This window comes from Sus scrofa, chromosome 2 (assembly GCF_054392235.1).
Source record: "Sus scrofa isolate SSC_HxYL_T2T_F1_AM1 chromosome 2, Sscrofa_HxYL_maternal_Yorkshire_Landrace_v2.0, whole genome shotgun sequence".
Taxonomy (NCBI): Eukaryota; Metazoa; Chordata; class Mammalia; order Artiodactyla; family Suidae; genus Sus; species Sus scrofa.
This window is the reverse complement of record NC_139384.1, coordinates 40,439,782-40,458,712: the sequence shown is the minus strand read 5'-3', so window position 1 is coordinate 40,458,712 and position 18,931 is coordinate 40,439,782. Positions and strand designations below refer to the sequence as shown.

Below are 18,931 nucleotides of genomic sequence, written 5' to 3'. Positions count from 1 at the left end.
CCATAGCACTCTGAGTTTAAAAACAGATTGAGAGCAGCAGAAGTGATGTACTTAACCAAGGATATTGTTGGGCTGCTAAACCAGCCAAAGTTTTTAGGACCTGGCCAGGTAGAAGATGAGAAAAAGCCATGACTTCAGGGAGACTCTAAATGTCTGCTTATCCTCAAAGGTAAACATGTGCAAGGTATAAAAAACTCAGAAATCAACTTAGATAAGACTATTCTGAAAGAGACACTGAACACCTGTTATGCCCACTTGGACCACTAGAACTGTTCTTGCTGCCTCTCTTTTTCAAAAATGTTTGCTAGTTTATTTGAAACCATTTTCTCCCATTCTGTAAGTTGTCTTTTTGTTTTCTTTTTGGTTTCCTTTGCTGTGCAAAAGCTTTTCAGTTTGATGAGGCCCCATGGGTTTATTTTTGCTCTAGTTTCTATTGCTTTGGGAGACTGACCAGAGAAAATATTCATAATGTTGATGTCAGAGAGTGTTTTGCCTATAGTTTCAAATGATGCAACTGACAAGGGCTTAATCTCTAGAATATATAAACAACTTATACAACCCAACAGCAAAAAAGCCAATCAATCAATGGAAAAATGGGCAAAAGACCTGAACAGACATTTCTCCAAAGAAGATATACAGATGGCCAACAAACACATGAAAAAAATGCTCAACATCGCTGATTATAAGAGAAATGCAAGTCAAAACTACCATGAGATACCACCTCACACCAGACAGAATGGCCATCATTAATAAATCCACAAATAACAAGTGCTGGAGGGGCTGTCGAGAAAAGGGAACCCGCCTGCACTGTTGGTGGGAATGTAAACTGGTACAGCCACTATGGAGAACAGTTTGCAGATACCTTAGAAATCTACACATAGAACTTCCATATGACCCCGCAATCCCACTCTTGGGCATCTATCCGGACAAAACTCTACTTAAAAGAGACACGTGCACCCGCATGTTCATTGCAGCACTATTCACAATAGCCAAGACATGGAAACAATCCAAATGTCCATCAACAGATGATTGGATTCGGAAGATGTGGTACATATACACAATGGAATACTACTCAGCCATAAAAAAGAATGACATAATGCCATTTGCAGCAACATGGATGGAACTAGAGAATCTCATACTGAGTGAAATGAGCCAGAAAGACAAAGACAAATACCATATGATATCACTTATAACTGGAATCTAATATCCAGCACAAATGAACATCTCCTCAGAAAAGAAAATCATGAACTTGGAGAAGAGACTTGTGGCTGCCTCATGGGAGGGGGAGGGAGTGGGAGGGATCCGGAGCTTGGGCTTATCAGACACAACTTAGAATAGACTTTCAAGGAGATCCTGCTCAATAGCATTGAGAACTATGTCTAGATACTCATGTTGCAACAGAAGAAAGGGTGGGGGCAAAACTGTAATTGTAATGTATACATGTAAGGATAACCTGACCCCCTTGCTGTACAGTGGGAAAAAAAAAAATGTTTGCTAGTTTATTTTAAATTGATTTACTTTTCTTATAGAAAATTAAGCATTCATAAAGGAAAAATAGCAGTTTTCCATAATGCCTCCAACCCATGAAAACTGCTATTAATATTTTGGTGTATTTTCCAGTATTTAATATTTAATATATAGATAAAGCCAAAAGTTGAAAATCTGGTTACCCCTAAGATAGTATTTGTGGATATTTTTAGAAATGATTATTCAAATATGACTTGGAAAGAGGAAAAGGGAGGAAGGAAAAGATATCTTTAATTAAGAAAAATATATGAAGAGCTGAATCTATTTAGTCTTTCAAAATATGAAACATTAATTAAATGTAGAATGAATGAAAATAAAATTTGTTGAACATCTACTAAGTGCTAGGCATTGTGTATTATCTATGTGACAATAAGCTAGTGAGGAAAATAAGGAGAGTCTTAGTTTTTCAAGCCAGGCATTGTGCAAGGTACTTTACAATGTCTATTACATTTTATCCATATAGAAATCCTAATTGGAATCCTATTATATATTAGGGTATCCATTTACAAATGAGTAGACTTAGATTTATAAATTTTCAAGATCAGATCGCTAGGTGGTAGACCTATAATTATATATACAAATCTAAGATACATGCATTTAGTTACTATGCCTTACTATCTCCTTGTGAGCTATATTTAGTCAGTAATTTTAGAGCTTGGAAATTCAGAGTCAGATCCATTAAGGAACATGGACAAGGACATTCAATTCCAGATACGTTTTGTGCCAAAGCTCTAAATTACCCCACCTTCAGGGAAATAAATATTTAATTGTTAAAAACAAATTTCTTGGATCTGAAAATATGGATGTTTAAAAAAAAGCTACCAAACAACGTTAATTAAACAAAGAGAAAAGAAGCCTCTGATTACTCTTCTAGGTAAGAAAAGCAAAGGACCTTAATAATTTAAAATTATAAACAGTTTTTTCCTTCTAAAAAACCAGTCCGGAAAAAATACTTACTCTTTATGTCAGGATATTAAATATAATTGATTAATCTCTGTTTCACCGTGAATAATTAGAACACACAGTCATCAACAGGCCAAGCCACTTGAAACAAATTTGGAAATGCCATGAAATAATGAGGAAATTCTGCCCTGAGCAGGGTCCCCTGAAATATCAATCCCTGTAACAAGGGATGGTTCCACTATGAAAATTCTGATTTGCAGATTTTAGGATAGCTAGAGCACATCGCAGTACAAATACATGCCAGACTCTTTTCAATGTGTCAGAAAAATTCTCTGTGAAAAGAATTTTACAGAGATATAACATACTCACAGAGAGCCAGAGGTTTTGTTAAAGCATAGAATTTACAGATTTAGAAGTTTCATGGTTTATTTTTTTCTTTTTCTTTTATTCACTTGCTTTTAATTTACTTTCCCCTCTCCCCCAGGCTTTATCAAGTCAATTAGGCAAGGCCAGTTTTACTTTAGAACTGCTCTTTTGAATGCTGAAAATACTGCGTTCTTCAATAACTCTACCCCAAACATGGATAAGCCAAGAAATAAGCAGATTTAATATATTCTCCAGATTTAAAATATAATTAACAATAAAAACATTCTGAGAAGTGAGTTGGTTTTGGGGGGACTCCTCACTTCCTATGTAGAGCTGGCCTATTCCCAATCTTGCACTGTATAAGCAATGGGATCCTGCTGTATAGCACTGGGAACTATGTCTGGTCACTTGTGATGGAGCATGGTAATATGAGAAAAAACAATGCATACATGTATTATAACTGGGTCACCTTGCTGTGCAGTAGAAAACTGAGAGAACACTGTAAACCAGCTATAATGGAAAAAAGTAGAAATCATTAAAAAAACTGGGGAAAAAAAGTAACATACAAATAGCATATAGGAAAGAGTTTCATCATAAGTGCAACTTATAACAATTGATAACAGCTGTCTCCAGTGTTTCCAATATAACTTTCTGCAATGACAGAAATGTCCTGTATCTATGCTGACCAATACAGTCCCAACTAGCCACAAGCACTTATTAAGGATTTGTCTTCAGTATTTGTTGGTGAGAGTGGGAAACTAAATATTAAATTGTATTCATCTTTACTTATTTTACACTAAATTTAATAAAAAAAATTTTACACCACTAAATTTGACAACATGAATAAAGTTGACAAATTCCTTGAAAGGCTCAAACTATCAAAAGCTCATTCAAGAAGAAATAGAAAACAGGAGTATCCCTATTAATCTATTAATGAAATTTGTAGTTAAAATCCTTCCCCCAAAGAAAATTCTAAGCTCAAGTGGCTTCACTAGTCTATTAAACCTTTAAGAAAAAAAAAAAAAAAGTTGCACACAAATTTTCCAGGAAATTAAAAAGGAGGGAATATTTATAACTCATTGCATGAAAACAGCATTACCCTGATAAAACCAGGCAAAAATACTATAAGAAAAAATCATATACCAATATCCCTCACAAACATGGATGAAAAAATTCTCAACACGTTTTTCAGCAAATGTAATGCAACAACATATAGAGTGGACAATAGCTCATGACCAAGTGAGATTTATGCCAAGAATGTAAGATTGGTTTAATACCAAAAAAAAAAAAATCAACATAATTCACCATATTAACAAACAAATTGCCCCAAAAGGGTACAATTATAACCATAGTTGCAAAAAAAAATTTTTTTGTAAAAATTCAAAATTCACCCCTGATAAATTCTCAGCAAAGTACAGAATCTTCCTCAACCTGACGAAGGACATCTATGAATTATCTATAGTTAATTTCATTCTTAATAGTGAAAGACAGATGCTTTGCCACTAAGATCAGGCATAAGGGAAGCAATCTTGAAAAATGGAACTGGAGGAATCAAGATCTGTTACTTAACACTGTATTTACAAAAACTACAGTCATCAAAACAGTATGGTACTAGAACAAAAACGGAAATATAGAACAGTGGAATAAGACAGCAAGTCAGAAATAAACCCAAGAACCTATTGTCAACTATTCTATGACAAAGGAGATAAGAACATACAATGGAGAAAAGACTCTCTTCAATAAATGGCGCTGTGAAAACTGGACAGGCATACGGAAAAAAATGAAATTAGAACATTCTCTAACACCATACCAAAAAAACAAAAAAAACCTTCTAAATGGATTAAAAACCTAAATGTAAGACTGATACTATAAACTTTTATAGGAAAACATGAGCAGAACATTCTTTGACATAGATTCCAACAGAATATCTTTTGATCTCCTAGAGTAATGAAAATAAAAACACAAATAAACAAATGGGACCTAATTAAACCTTGTACAGCAAAGGAAACCATAAACAAAATGAAAAGACAACTCAAATAATGGGAGAAAATCTTTGCAAATGAAGCAACTGACAAGGGATTAACCTCTAAAACATACAAAGAGCACATGCAGCCTTATATCAAAAAAATAACCCAAACAAAAAATGAGCAGAACATCTCAACAGATATTTCTCCAAAGATGACAGACAGATAGCAAAAAAGCACATGAAAAGCTCCTCACCATCACTAATTATTAGAAATATAAATCAAATCTATAAGGAGGTATCATCTCACACCAGTCAGAATGGCCATCATCGAAAAGTCTACAAACAATAACAGCTGGAGAGGGTGTGGAGAAAAGGGATCCCTCCTACACTGGTAGGAATGTAAGCTCTCCATTACAGAGAACAATATGGAGTTTCTTTTAAAAACTTAATATAGGAGTTCCTGTTGTGGCTCAGTGGTTAACGAATCTGACTAGGAACCATGAAGTTGTGGGTTCGATCTCTGGCCTCACGCAGTGGGTTAAGGATCTGGCATTGCCGGGAGCTGTGGTGTAGATCACAGTTGAAGCTTGGATCCTGCATTGCTGTGGCTCTGACGCAGGCCGGCGGCTACAGTTCTGATTAGACCCCTAGCCCGGGAACCTCCATATGCTGCAGGAGCGGCCCCAGAAAAGGCAAAAAGACAAAATAATAATAATTTAAAAATTGAAAAGATAAAAAATAAAAAACTAAATAGAGAACTGCCATATGATCTAGCAAACCCACACCTGGGATTCCATGGTTTGGGAGGATATATATCCAGAGGATACAATGATTTGAAAAGATACATGTACCCCCATGTTCATGGCAACACTCTTTACTATAATCAAGATATGGAAGCAACCTAAATGTTCATCAACAGAGCATTGTATAAAGTAGATGCGGTATATTCAATGGACTATTACTCAGCCATGAAAAAATGAAATAATACCACTTGTACCAACATGGATGATCCTAGAGATTACCATATTAAGTGAAGTCAGACAGAGAAAGACAAATATGATGATATGACTTATATGTGGATGCTAATAAAAATGATGTAAATAAACTTAATTTACAAAACGGAAACAGACTCACAGATCTGGAGGAAAAAAAAAATCTTATGGTTACCAAAGGGGAAACATGGTGGGGAAGGATAAATTAGGAGTTTAGGATTAATACACACACACTATTATATATAAAGTAGATAACCAACAAGGACCAACTGTATAGCACAGGGAATTCTACTCAGTATTCTATAATAACTAGTACAAGAAAAGAATGTGAAAAAGAATGGATATATGTTTATGTATTACAGAATCACTTTGCGGTATACCTGAAACTAAGACAACATTGTAAATCACCTATACTCCAATCAAGTTTTCAAAAAAAGTAATTTCAAAAAAAATGAAAGTGCAAGTATTACTTCAGGATAATGATTTGGCTTCCTTTAGATATATTCCCAGAAGAGGAATTTCCGGGTCATATGGTAATTCTATTTTTAATTTTTTGAGGAACCTTGACTGTTGTAAATTGGCACAGCCACTATAAACATTTCCACCAGCAGTGCACAAAGGTTTCCTTTTCTCCACATCTTCCCTAGCACTTGTTATCTCTTGTCTTTTTTGAGGGCAGCCATTCTCACAGGTATGAGGTATATCTCACTATGGTTTTGATTTTCATTTCCCTGATGATTAACTATGTTGAAAAACCTTTTTATATACCTGTTGGCCATTTGTATGTTTTCTTTGGGAAAAGATTTATTCAGTTCCTCTGCTCAATTTTTAACTGGGTAATTTGGAAGAGAAGTGGGTTTGGGGAATTTTTTGGGTTTTTTGGCTATTCAATGGTAGGAATTCTTGGACATTTTTGGATATTACTCTCTTGTCAGACAAATTAACTTAAAAATATTTTCTCCCATTCTGTAGCTTGCCTATTCATTTTGTTAATAGTTTCCTTTGCTGTGCAGAAGCTTTAGTTTGATGTAGTCCCATTTATTTTTGTTTTTGTTGCATTTGGTTTTCAACAACAACAACAAAAAAATAATAAAAAAATCAAATAAAAAAAATCATCCCTAAGACTGATGTCAAAGAGTTTACCTCTGCATTTTCTCCTGGAGTTTAATGGTTTCAAGTCTTTAATCCATTTTTGACTTAGTTTTTGTGTGTGATGTAAGGTAAGGTTTAAGTTTTGTGCTTTTGCATATGGCTGTCCAGATTTCCCAGCACCATTTATTGAAGAAATTACTCTTTACCCAGTTTATATTCTTGGCTCCTTCATTGTAAATTAATTGACCATATAAGGGGTCTATTATTTCCAGTCTTTCTATTCTTTTTCATGATATATGTATTTTTTTAATGACCAATGCCATACTGTTTTGATCTCTAAAGCCTTGTGATTTAGTTTGAATTAAGGAGTATAATGAGCTCAAAGAAAATTTGGTGAAAGATATATATGCTATTCATTGTACTGTTTTATTATATGTATATACACATCTCACAATTTATCAAATTGTAAACTTAAAATATATGCAGTTTATTGTATGTCAAAAACATTAAAAAGTTAACATTTTAATTTTAAATAACCACATGTGGCAAGTGGGTACAGCATTGGACAGTGCAAATCTTATGTCAAAATATTCAGAATTATTTACAAAGTTAATGAAGTCAAGTGTTATGATCAAATATGATATCTGCTCTGGATATGAGAGAGGAAAAGAAAATTCTTGTGTCCATTATGTGACTTCTCTCAGGATCCAATTGCCTGGTATATTCAGATCCAGTCATGGTAAAACAGCAGAATTTCTAGGCCATGCAAAAGGATAGGCTACTATCTTTGTCAAGCTAAGAAAGCAAGTCTGGAGAGGTAGATATTGAAGTAATAATGTTGCTATTCAACTTTGACACCTTTCTTGTCATTTTGCATGTCATTCTTTTGCAATAAATCTTTCTTATCATCACTGTCACAATTTTATGGAAACATAATTGATGCTCAGTTCATTTAAATATGCTATAAGTTTTAAAGAAATAATCCTACTTACCTAGAAATAAGCTAATAGATCACAAAGTTTTTCACTTGTCTGTTTCAAGATTTCATCCTTATCACCTGAAACATAATAGCCCACTTAAAAAAAAAAAATGTGTCATGGCTCTAAGGTTGAGAAACACTGATATTAGGCTATCTAACAAAAGCTCAATCTTGTTCTATAGGCTTAAGAACCAAAGTGTTCAAGCTATAGGTAATGCATGGGAAAGGAAGGCAATAGTGAAGGGCCTTCTTTAATGAAATATAATGTTGCTTTCTGAGAGTTAAAACTATAATTATATGGTTAAGAACAGTACACATTGTCAATATACAGAGAAAAATACAGCTTTCATGATACCAAGACAAGAGTGTAACTCAATTTAAAGTATTAACGTAACTGAAGAAATGTCAAGCATAAAGGCATTCAGCAGTGACGAAAACAGAAAAATAAATGTCAAGATATTATTTCTGGAGCTCCCGTCGTGGCGCAGTGGAAACAAATCCTACTAGGAACAATGAGGTTGTGGGTTCCACCCCTGGCCTCGCTCAGTGGGTTAAGGATCTGGCGTTGCCCTGAGCTGTGGTGTAGGTCACAGATGCACATGCTGTGGCCCTGGCATACGCTGGCGGCAACAGCTCTGATAAGACCCCTAGCCTGGGAACCTCCATATGCCACAGGTGCGGCCCTAAAAAGACCAAAAAAGATATAATTTCCCCATATCCTTCCAGCACTAGCCAAGGGAGAGAGTGCCCTGTCAAGAGGATTGAAGCAGCCTCTTACATTCAAGACTTATCTATCCCTGGGATACACACAAGAGCATTAGAATGGCAGAACTCAAGGAAAACAAAGCTGTTCTCCTATGCAACAACCATTGCTCTCTTTTCTTGTTAAAATAAGTAGATTTTATTATCAGGTAACCTTGTGCTTTAATATCTAAATCTGTCCTAAACTCTAGGGGTAAATCATGATGGACTTAATTATCAGTAGGGTTGTTTGAAAAGTACAAGCCAAGCAAAACTCTCCATTATCCCTCTGAAATATTGTCATCTGGAAGTGACACGTGGAGCTACAGCAGCTATCTTGACACCATGAGGTTAGTCAACTTGAGAGAGCAAGCCATAAAGGCAGAAAGATGCAAAGAAATCAGATCATTAATGATGTCATGCAGCCACTTAACTCTAGAAACCTCCTACTTTTAAACTTGGATTACTCAATCTCATCAATATGGACACTTTGGACTGGATTATTTTTTGTTGTGAGAGCTGACTTGGGCTTTGTGTAATTATAAGATGGTTAGCAACATCCCTGGCCTCTACTCACCAGATATTATTAGCACACTTCCCCCAATGATTAACAATCAAGAATGTCCCCAGACATTGTTAAATATGTGTCAAAACTGTTCCCCAGACTATCGTGGTTTTGAACCACTGCCCTAAGTTTATTGTTAATGAGATAATGCATTTTCTTTGTTGTTTTAGGCATTTTAATTAGATATGCAGCCAGAAGCATTCTAATCTAGAACCTCCTGGCATCAGTCATACTTTTTATCCATTTTAACGTCTTTATTTTTGTTCTGGTATATTTGTTTGCAAAAGTTTTTTAAAAATCATCTCATCACTTCTTTTTACTTTTCTTTCTTCTTTCTCTCTTTAGCCTGTCTCTTTTGCTCTTTCTTTTTTTTTTTTTTTTTTTTTTTTTTTCTTCTCCTCTTGGCTTATTTCATTTCCTCCCTCCTTTTCTCTCCCCCTCTCTCTTTCTATTTTTTTTTTTTTTGGCCACACCCACCAGATGTGGAAGTTTCCAGGCCAGGGACTGACAAAGCCAGATCTTTAACCTGCTGCACCACAAGAGAAAACTATTTCTTTCTCTCTTTCTTCCCCTCTCTCTTCTCTTCTCTTTCTCTCTCTTCCTCTGCCTCTTCCTTTGTCCTTCACTTCCCTCCAACCAGAAAAATCATGAATCTGAATAAACAACTACAAGAGTTAGCTTTGATAAAGCTGATACCATCATGATGCATGCATTAAATCAAAAAAGTTGGAGTGACAAGGTCACTTTTCAACTGGTTGTTGAATAAAATGGCAACAAATGAATTACTGTGTCTGCTCATCTTTCTCAGAGGTAATATCAAGCATGAATCATGTACTTTGACTTTTATCTCCTGTTGAGGAATAACAAAAATCTTCTGCTTACAGATTAGCTTGAGTCACTCTAGGCAAAGCCAGAGTAGAGTAAGCCTATCAGAGGAAGAAACCACACACAGTGACAGTGCTCAAGGCTCACTTGAGAAAGACTCTTACTCTTCTCTACTCCTGCTGACATCGTAACATCAAAATCCTTTCCTAATGACAACTATCACCTTTACTTTTCCACAAGTTTCTGAAAAAGAAGTTCTTATGTGAAATTATGATAAAATGTAGCATTACTTTGAAATGAGCTTGAAGGGAGTTTAAGATATGTACTAAACAGTTACAAGTTAGAGAATATTCTTTCTCTAAAAGTCTTCTATGGCAGATATAATGTAGACATAATTACAGATTGTCAGGATCAAGTTTTGTTTCAATTTAACGTAGTTAAAAGTAGTTCTCCCCAATTCAGAGTTCTTTTTTGTAGCAAGGATAAACTTAATGTCTTTTTCCTGTAGTTAGGCAACTATAAGCCTAATGGAGCATTTCTGTTTCAGAATTAAAGTGCCATGTTTGTCAAAGATGCATCTAAATCCAATGCCAAGGCTTTCATTAGCTATGTTATGACAATTAAATAACAGCTTTACAATTTAGGACAGAAGTAAATACGACATTTTGAATGGAATTTCTAAATAATTGAAATATTAAAAGACATATATAGCTTTTCAAACACTATATATGATTATACTCCCTGGCAGGTTTTATCACCCAAAGACATTTTAGTTCAGCTCTACAACAGTCCCAGGAAGTAGTTATTGAACCAGGATTACAAAATTCTGTTGTAAAATACTTCATTCTATTTCTGGATAACTATGATATAATTCGTTCCTTCCTCTCTCCTTCCTTTTTCTTTCCTTCCTTCTTTCCACAATACTTATTAAATAAAAATGTGACAAGTTCTGTGTTAGGTCTACAGATATGATAATGGACAAGATCAAGTCCCTAACTTCAAATAGCTTACAGTATCTATGGAAGCACAGTAAAGTTAAAAGGTGACATGGGATGCAAGCGCCAAGACAGAGAGAAACTCAGGCATATTGGAAACAAAAATTAGCAAATTTACTTGACACCTAACATCTCCTAAGTACTGTGCATAGATAGAGAGCTCACAAGACAGTTTTTACTTATGGAGCTGCCTCTTTGAAACTTTAATTAACTAGGTCTAGTTTTGCCCTCTAAAAACGCAGCATAGTTCTAATTCTTTTGCTATGTTCAATAGTCCTGTCAAAGAACATTTTTTCTTCTTTTTTTCTTTGGCAGGTACTAAAGAACAAACGCAGTACATGATTATTCCCTAAATGTTTCTTTAAAATTTTCATATGATGAGGATAGATAGAAGAAAAGTTTGGAAAATTCCAACTTTGCTAATTTCAGCCATGAAAACAAAGTACTAGAGATTGTGGTCCTTCACAATTTCATTTTCCTAGAATATGTTTTATGAACAGTGGTATTAATGAACTATCCTGATAATCAACACAAAAGTCAGTGCTCAGATTAACATTCCAGGCTACACTCATTTCAGATGGTAAAAAATGCCAGATCCTTAGAGGTTATAAAAACTGAATTTTCTAGATGATATGCAATAGAGATTTTAATGTTCCTTCACTTCTTTTCCTTTGGTAAAAAATTTTAAGAGCATGACTAGGAATTTAGGATTTGATATGTTCATTGCTAAGAAGTGTGAATTAACTGAATAAGCCATGGTTTGTGATTCAAGCCTTGGACTCTATTCCCAGTTATGCAACTAATTAGCTATATGATCTTGAAAAAGTCAATTATTTCAAGTCTGATACCATCAAATGGGTATTAAAAATATAAATCAATACTCCCTGACATCACTTTTTATGATTTTCAAAGAACACAAGTCTGACAATCACATGAAAAAAATGTGTCTATAATTCTTCCTCATCCTTCACCAACTGCCTCCCAACTCAGTAAAGGATTCTGTATTTCCCCCACATAATATCTACATAGGCCAAAGGATGAGAATGTCTCAACCAGGACTGAAAATAATTATCTTATAAATACAAAACAATATGCTAGAATCTTGAAATACATTTTCTCATTCAATTTTTTAATCACTCATTTTGTATTCCTTTTTTCATCTTCCCCCCACCATTATTATCACTGTCTTAATTTCTGAGTAGTCTCAGGTAAATATAATATACAATAACAAATAATAGTTATGTTCTTACTATGTGCCAGCAAACATTCTAAGTGTTTTATAAGCATTATCACAGTGCATGGCACATTTAAAATATCCAGTGAATTTGTGTTGAATAAATACATTCATCATAAGTAAATTTAAAATAATTTCTCAGTAACTATTACATCCTCTGACAGGACTATGACCTACTGTTTTGGTGATCTGCTGAAATTTTGCCTTGAACAAGTCTAATTTTTATTCTCTGCCATCATCTAGAAAAGGGGGGAAATACTTCATGAAATATTTGTTATGATCAAGTGAGATTAAAAAATGCAAATCTGTTCTGATAAGTACATATAAAATTAGTATGGATTTAAGCAGCTATTGCCTATCCTCTTACTTGAGTCATCTGAAAAAGTAGATCAGCATTATAAATCCCCTTATAAGTGGTAGCAGGAGAGAAAGAAGAATCTAAAGACAGCACTTTAGAAAGATGAGCTCCTTTTATAAACATTCATATCTTATATCAATATCCTCAACATCATCACCATCCTTATTCCAACCATCAAAGTCAAAGGTAGTCCTCCAGCAGGGGTGACAAAATCAAATCTTCACATTATCTAAACAAGTTTTGAGAAGTGGAGCCACGGGAGGCTATGATAAAGTTCAGAGCATGTAACTCATTTTAACTGGGCTGCCATTCTAGTGTCAGCCCTATAAAAACTCAGGACCAGCATGACCAGACCTTCCAAATCTTGCAAAGTATCTGAGAATTCATTGTTTACCAGAAATACCTTGCTTTTTGTTTTTGTCTTTTTAGGGCCACATCCACAGCATATGGAAGTTCCCAGGCTAGGGATGGAATTGGAGCTATAGCCACTGGCCTATGCCACAGCCACGCCAGACCTGAGCCACATGTGAGACCTACACCACAGCTCACAGCAATGCTGGATCCTTAACCCAGTGAGCGAGGCCAGAAATTGAACATGCATCCTCATGGATGCTAGTCAGATTCGTTTCCACTGAGCCATGACAGGAACTCCAAAATTTCTTTTCTTTTTTTTTTTTTTTTTTAAAGGGCCATGCAGGAGTTCCCGTTGTGGCACAGTGGTTAACAAATCCGACTAGCAACCATGAGGTTGCGGGTTCGATCCCTGGCCTTGCTCAGTGGGTTAACGATCCGGCGTTGCCGTGAGCTGTGGTGTAGGTTGCAGACTCGGCTTAGATCCTGCGTGGCTGTGGCTCTGGTGTAGCCCAGGGCTACAGCTCCGATTAGACCCCTAGCCTGGGAACCTCCATATGCCACAGGAGCAGCCCAAGAAATGGCAAAAAGACAAAAAAATAAATAAAGTGCCATGCAAACTAAACAAAATAGATTGCAAATCACATCTGCCCTAACATTCATTTTTGAACATCAGGCCTCAGGTCATTTTGACTCTTTTTTTAATCCCCTCTGCTGAAATAGATCATCATCCATATCACCACCTTATTGAAGTCTAAGCCCTTGTCCTTTCATGCCTACATTACTGCAGTCATCATCTAACTGGTTTCATTACTTCTTTGCCAGATTAATCTTTTTTTTAAAACTTTATTTGACCACACCCACAGCACATGCAAATTCCTGGGCCAGGGACAGAATCCAAGCCACAGCTTCAACCTATACCACATTTACAGCAATGCCAAATTCCTCACCTACTGCACCAGGCTGGGAATTGAACCTATATCCCAGAAGCCAGATCCTTAACCCACTGAGCCACTAGGGAAAACCCTAGGTTAATCTTTCTGGAACATTCAATAATCTATAATGGTTCCCTACTATCTATCACATTAATTTCACATTCTTCTACATGATGTTGAAGATGCCCTGTAGTTGGATCCCCTCTTATTTATCAGATTGTCCTTCTGCTCTTCTATAAAGGCAAAACTAGAGTTTCAAGAAGCTAGACTCCTCCGGTCCTTGGAAGCAAATTTGTTTTCACTATGCCTTTGCTCTGATAGTCATCCAATCTGAAATATGTTCTGACCTCTCCATACCTATCAGACATCTATTTTTTATGAGATACCCTTGATACCCTCACCTATACTAAACTGACACTACTTTCTCTGAATTTCTATCTCACATACATTCAGTAACAAATACCTTAACAATACCCAATTATTCTCCAATTGTATTATATGTTAGTCTTATATATGCAATTGGGTTATAATATTCTCAAGAACAAAGATGATATATTTTTCTTCTTTAGATCTTCCATTGTACCTAGCATGGTGCTGAATACCTTAGGTGGTCTTTAAAAGGTTTTTTAAAAAAAGTAGGGAGTTCCTGTCATGGCTCAGTGGTTAACGATTCTGACTAGGAACCATGAGGATGTGGGTTCGATCCCTGGCTTTGCTCAGTGGGTTAAGGATCCGGCATTGCCATGAGCTGTGTTGTAGGTCCCAGATGCAGTTCGGATCCCGTGTTGCTGTGGCTGTGGTGTAGGCTGGCAGCTACAGCTCCGATTAGACCCATAGCCTAGGAAACTCCATATGCCTCGGGTGCATCCCTAGAGAAGACAAAACAAACAAGTAATACAATCAAAAGAGCATAAAAGCCTGAACAGGAAAACTAGAGTTTGGATAGGAGCTTATATAGACCTGGATCCAAGTCCAGGATCTACCATGAAGGAGTGTAGATCTTGGGCTCTGAAAAAATCAGTTGTCTTATATGAAATAGTAATAATAGCTACCATTCATTGAATACTTACTACTCCAGGCCCTCTTCTAACTACTTATATCTATAACTCAATAATCATCACAATTCCCAGGCTAGGGAATTTTCCTATTCCCATTTAATCTGACATGAGAAAACTGAGGCATAGAGAATAAGATTAACTTACCCAGAATCAGAGCTAATATGAGTTAGAGTCAGAATTTGAAACCCAGCAATCATTGTTCAGTCTACATTTGTAATCACATTGCTATGGTAATAATATAGTACCTTGTACAGATGGTTGGTACCAAATTGTGACTGTAGTCAGAGAAGCAGTATCTGTTTCAACTTGGAAAATTATTTCTGTTCTCTGGTGTTCAGGGTCATTTTTACCATACCTACTTAATTGGAGCTATTGGAGTATACAAATGGGATAATTCATAAATCTTTAAGTGAACTCTATAGATTCTTGTTTTAATGACATTATTATACTGTGAAGGACTCGGCCTTTCTACCACAAATAACTTCTTAATTTTTTTTTTTTGTCCTTGCCCATAGCATATTGAAGTTCTCAGGCCAGGGACTGAACCGACTCCACAGCAGTGACCACACTGGATCCTTACCCCACTGTGCCAGGAGGGAACTTCAAGTTTTTTATTTATTCACAAACCATTGTAATTAACGTCAACTACAGCCAATTGGAAAGAAACAAACTCTTTGACACAGAGAACAGAGTTTGGGTTTCTGAGGAGGATGGAGTGGGATGGATGGAGGTTTGGGGTTAGTAGACACAAAAACTATTGGAGTGGACAAGCAATGAGATCCTGCTGTTTAGAACAGGGAACTATATCTAGTAACTTGTGATGGACCATGATGGAGAATAATGTGAGAAAAAGAAAATATATACTGTATGTATGACTGGGACACTTCACTATACAACAAAAATTGACAGAACATTGTACATCAACTATAAAAAATAAAATAAAAGCTCATTAGGCTTTCAAACTGCCACAGATAACAGACATCCTAAATAACTCAGGAGATAGACTTCCAGGCCAAAACAAAGAAACACATTTATTTTGGTTTTTAAACAACGGGGTATCATTATGATAAAGTATGTGCAATTTTTACTTGGTTTCAAAAAATATTTGGAGGAAAGTAGAAAACACCCACATTTTTGCCTTCTGGATCTCAGGGTGCTAATTATTACATGGGTTGGTAGAGAGGCTAAGCTGATTCGCTTACTCCTTACACTTCCACCCCACAGATTCAAATATCCAAAATGGCCTTCAACTCACCCAGGTACGTTTTTATTTACTGCTTTCTGATTTATCTACAATCAAAACTTCTGTTTATTTTTTTCCAAACGGTCCTATGATGAGTGTTGTTTTTTCCTTTGATTCAGGAGTTATAAAATCTTGAATGTGAAATCAGTTCTGACGGATGATCCAAGAGAAATGAGTGATAATTCGTCAAGTGAGCAGTTTGAGGAGAGCCAGCATAAATAGTTCAAGGGAGAAAATGAGGTGGAGTTCCCTTCTGGCATGCAAACATCCTGACCTCATAGGGCTAGCAGTTTAGGGGCCACTGAGGGAGATTATGCTCAAATAAAATTTGAATCAGAGTGCAGACAACTGCTCAGGACTTTCTTTGTTACAACAGTGAGGACCTATTTACCATGGGCCCTATGAGGTATTCTAAAAACAGGCAGCTGGAGTTCCCATCGTGGCTCAGTGGTTAACAAACCCGACTAGTATCCATGAGGATGAGAGTTCGATCCCTGGCCTCACTCAGTGGGTTAAGCATCCAGTGTTTCTGTGAGCTATGGTGTACATCACAGACAAGGCTTGGATCCCGAGTTGCTGTGGCATAGGCCGGCGACTACAGCTCCGATTCAGTCCCTAGCCTGGGAACATCCATATGCCTTGGGTTCAGCCTCAAAAGACAGTAATAATAATATTAATAAAGGACTGAGGAGTTCTGGAGGGCTGTCTCCAAGAAAAAATAAATAAATAAAGACAGTCTGCCACCATTTGCTTGCGAGAATTGTAGAAAATTATATTGATTTTACAGCAATCCCCACACTTATGGGTTATGCAGTATCTTCTTGCATCTAGCCTAACTCAGATTGAAAACATTCTTAAAGGTTTTATACTTTTTAAAATTAAAACAAATTTTAAAGTCCGTTCTAGCTAATCTAATCCCGTTCTCAATACCATACATATTCCCAGATGTCATCGGGGAGAGGCGTGAAAGAGCTAGGAGATGAAGAAGAAAAAAAAAAAAAAAAACAGTAATGGTAGCATTACTCTAGTTCTAAGTGGCTTTTAATCCTTTTAAATTCAAACGAAGGCTTGTGCTACACATCAAAAATCCAAAATTCTACATCTGCTTGTTTTGCAAATTGAGGGAAAGAGAAATTCTTCACCTTCTACCTCTAATTTTATTTATAGATGGTTGTGTCTAGGAACCAAGTGTGAAAACATCTTTGTTTAATAGGTGTAATCTAACTTGATTAGCTATGAAGGAGAGGAACAAAGGACAGCCACTGTGTGACAATGTGATCATTTAATGCTGTTCTGCACAAAGATGAAAATTTTCATTCCCCTCTCAGTTCACTAATAACTCTATCATTATACTTCAATATGCTTGATTATAACTCAACATTATTCTATTCCTAAATAGTAGCAGCCATTAAAACTAAACCAACTGTGAATATGGAGGTTGATGGCACAGAGGGGGTATTCATCAGGCTTTCATTCGGGAATAATAATGTCAGCAGCAGCCGTGTTCTCTTTTTTCTCTGCTTGCTGATCTCTCTCTTCCTCCACAATAGTACAACCAAACGTGAGTGAACCAAACAAGGCTAAGACAGTTCTTGCCGTAGGAGGAACACATACTTGGGAAAGGATTTCCTCTTTTCTGAGATACATCATGCTTAGAACTTTGCAAATGAGAAAAATATTTCTGGAAAACCAAAGCTTTAATTTTATCCTGTATTTTTATCCTGTATTTTTAAGTGAAGAAAACATTACAAAGGATTTAATTTTTTTTTTCTTTTTGACAAAGGCCAATGAAAAATAACTAAATCAACACAGGAAAAAAGTGAAAACAAAAAAAATAATAAAAAGCATTCCTAAAAGTTGGCTCTATTTTTATCTCCTTGCTCTTTACCAACCTATAGCAGAGGCTCCCAACCCATGCCATCAGTGGGCTGATGGTCTGACCACATATTCATCCCCACCCACAGCCTTCTTCATGGCCAGATGTGGCCTGGAAAAGCCAGAGCTGTTCATCTTCTATACAACCAGACCCATTAACTTTTTTCCCCAATGTGTCTACAAGTATTATCATATTTTATATATGCCATTACAAGATAAAAGTTAAAACATACATGCTTACATAAGCCTTCTCCACAGGATAGACCGTATTGATCTAGCCATTTCTCTGTCAGGGTGTGTGTGTGCGTGCACACACTCTTTCAGAATTAAACATTCCTAATGTTTTTGAGGGCAGCAAATCAATGGTCTAAAATTTTCCACTGGTACAGTATACAATGCTCCACTCATAGGGAGATCTTGATAATAAAATGACAGTTGAATCAGTCCATTTTGTGTCAAAACGAATAGGGACAGACACATCGCCCACTTACTCAACTGAGGCAGCATTCAGACAAATCCAGATGAGGGAATGATTTTTACTGTCAGCATTCAAGCCACATTTCAAGTGCTGATGAAAAGACATTGAATTCAATGTAAAAAAGAGTACCTTGTATTTTAATTTTTTATTGTTATTTCCCCCAACAATTTTTTTTCCTCACTGTATAGCATGGGAACCCAGTTACACATATAGGTATACATACTTTTTTCTCCCATTGTCGTGCTGTGTTGTAAGTATCTAGACATAGTTCTCAGTGCTACACAGCAGGATCTCATTGTTAATCCATTCCAAGAGCAATAGTTTGCATCCATTGACCCCAAGCTCCCAATCCCTCCCACTCCCTCCCCCTCCCCCTTGGCAACCACAAGTCTATTCTCCAAGTCCGTGATTTTCTTTTCTGTAGAAAGGTTCATTTGTGCTGTATATT

At 36.2% G+C, this 18,931-nt stretch overlaps 2 long non-coding RNA genes across 2 annotated transcripts in view; both read right to left on the bottom strand.

The window, feature by feature from the left end:
• LOC110259290 (uncharacterized) overlaps positions 1 to 18,931 on the bottom strand; it is a 347,731-nt gene that overhangs the window by 320,255 nt on the left and 8,545 nt on the right. The gene's annotated exons all lie outside the window — the stretch shown is intronic.
• Positions 9,702 to 14,981, bottom strand: LOC146405328 (uncharacterized). The gene is made up of 2 exons (XR_014839198.1): positions 13,969 to 14,981; positions 9,702 to 13,004 (listed from the first exon to the last, which is right to left on the bottom strand). It is a non-coding gene; the product is annotated as an uncharacterized LOC146405328 (long non-coding RNA).